Source organism: Silene latifolia, chromosome X (assembly GCF_048544455.1).
Source record: "Silene latifolia isolate original U9 population chromosome X, ASM4854445v1, whole genome shotgun sequence".
Classification (NCBI taxonomy): Eukaryota; Viridiplantae; Streptophyta; class Magnoliopsida; order Caryophyllales; family Caryophyllaceae; genus Silene; species Silene latifolia.
Genome location: NC_133537.1, coordinates 55604432 through 55606735, shown reverse-complemented (window position 1 = coordinate 55606735; position 2304 = coordinate 55604432). Strand labels below are relative to the sequence as shown.

The following is a 2304-nucleotide window of genomic DNA, read 5'->3' as shown; positions in this document are numbered from 1 at the left end:
GGTTCTCCTTCCTTGGAGTTTTGCACAACTTCTTCTTTGTCACTAGCTTCCACAACTTCATCCTCAACTTGCTTCTTTGGTCCTTCGTATCTCGTACCACTCCTCAAGTGGATGGCACTAACCGTTTCATGTCTTGGGGGATTACTTTGAGGTGGTAATTGCCCCTTTTGTCTTTGAGAACTTGAAGAAGCTAGTTGAGTCAATTGGGTTTCCAACATTTTGGTGTGGGCTAGGATGTTGTTGATGGTGATGTCCTTTGCTTGACTATCCTTTTGCATTTGAGTGAAAAACTCTTGTTGATTCTTTTGCATTTGGAGGACCGCTTTTTGAACATCAAAACCTTGGTCATTTTGTTGATTGTATGAAGTTTGGTTTTGGTAACCTTGATTTTGGTTGAAAAAGGGTCTTTGATTTTGGTTTCTCATGGGAGGTGGGGTGTATGTTGGTTGAGGGTTTTGAACATTTTGGCTTTTGTATGAGAGATTTGGGTGGAATTTGGTGTTTTCATTGTAATAATTAGAATAAGGGGTACCACTCTTGTATGCTTGAAAAGCATTCACTTGTTCATTTGTTCCCCTACATTCACTTTGGTCATGTCCCAAAGTTCCACAATTCTCACATATCCCACTTGGGATTGATGAAGATGCCGTCATGGCATTAACACGATGCTTTGGTGATTTGAGGCTTCTTCAAGTCTAGCCATAGCTTTTTCGAACTTCAAGTTGATGGTATCAATGTGAGCACTAAGTTGAGCACCCAATTGAGTAATAGAGTCCACTTCATGCTTTCCTCCTCTAGTAGCCTTGCGAGGTCTACTATATTGTGAAATATGGACCGCCATTTCCTCAATCTTGTTCCAAGTTTGATTATCGTCAACTTCGGTGAACATACCATTTGATCCCATGTTGAGAATGTTTCTTGAGTCTTCATAAAGACCATTCCAAAATTGTTGTACCAAGAACCACTCGCTAAGTCCATGATGAGGACATGAGCGAAAAATTCCCTTGAACCGCTCCCATGCTTTATACGAAGATTCTTCATCTCTTTGCTTAAAACCCGTAGTTTGAGCTCTTAGCATGTTAGTATTTTCCAGTGGGTAGAACTTTTTGTAGAAAGCTAGAGCCAATTTCTTCCAAGAGTAAATTCTGAGAGTAGCCTTATCAAGGCCTTTCAACCAAATTGGCCAATTAGAGAAAAAGGAAATAAGACCCATCGAATTTGGTCTTGAGTTACACCGGTTTGTGAAATCGCATCACAATAGTCACAAAACGTCTCCATGTGAGAATGAGGGTCTTCACTAGGCATCCCCCAAAATTGACTTCTTTCGACTAATTGGATAAATGCGGATTTAGCAATAAAATTTCCGGTTAAGTGTTGTGGTGTCGGAGTACCATTGGGTAGGTTCTCCTCGGTTGGTACGGAATGTGATGAAAATTTAGGCATTGTGGGTTGATTTTGTGTCGGATTTTGTGTTGGGTTCTCCTCACCTTCTCTTGCAAAAGGGTTGACGAACTCAATAGTGTTTGGTTGAATATCTACAACCTCACCAATACCTCTCAAAGTACCTCTAGCAAGTATTCTATTGTTTGTCAAAGTTCTTTCAATTTCGTGATCAATGGGTAACAAGTTACCTTGTGATCTTATAGACATGCAAAATATCAAACAACTCGAAAATAATTAGAACAAACCTTGAGGAGTTTTACTTCCCCAAGGCAAAGAAAGACACAACTAATAACAATCTTAGAAAATCTAAATCAAGTTAACACCGTCCCCGGCAACGGCGCCATTTTTTGGTCGGACTCACTTGGAGCTTAATTTCGGTTACTTGTCGTTAGGAGCACCTAGACCAAAACAATATTTATATCTCCACCAACAACTCTACTATTAGTAAAGAGGTAAGTAAAGGTCGGATCCCAAGGGACGGGTATTGAAGTAATATTTTCAATTGTAAGTAGCGGTGTCTAGGGGTGTCACAATTTGGGGTGTGAAGTAGAAGATCACTAAACTAAATAGCAATAAAATTAAACAAGCAAGATGAAAAAAGGGGATGTAAACAATTGATAAAAGGCACTAGGGTGTCATGGGGTCATAGGGGATTCATGGGAATTGATCATACAAACATATTCTCAAATTATAAGCAAACAATTATTGTTGTGATGGATCGAGTTGGTTTATATCTTACAACCCTAAGAAGGTTTGGGTCCCGGAGCCGAATCGATTAGATTGTACAACACCTACAAGTCGACTTAATCTTCCCTACTCAACTATATGCATGGTCTAATGAGACTCGAGTTGGTTTATGTC

General features: G+C 39.7%; 1 non-coding gene across 1 annotated transcript; it reads left to right on the top strand.

Annotated features, from left to right (window-relative positions):
- Positions 1-971: 971 nt before the first annotated feature.
- On the top strand, positions 972-1078 carry LOC141625226 (small nucleolar RNA R71). The gene has a single exon (XR_012535017.1). It is a non-coding gene; the product is annotated as a small nucleolar RNA R71 (small nucleolar RNA).
- Positions 1079-2304: the final 1226 nt, after the last annotated feature.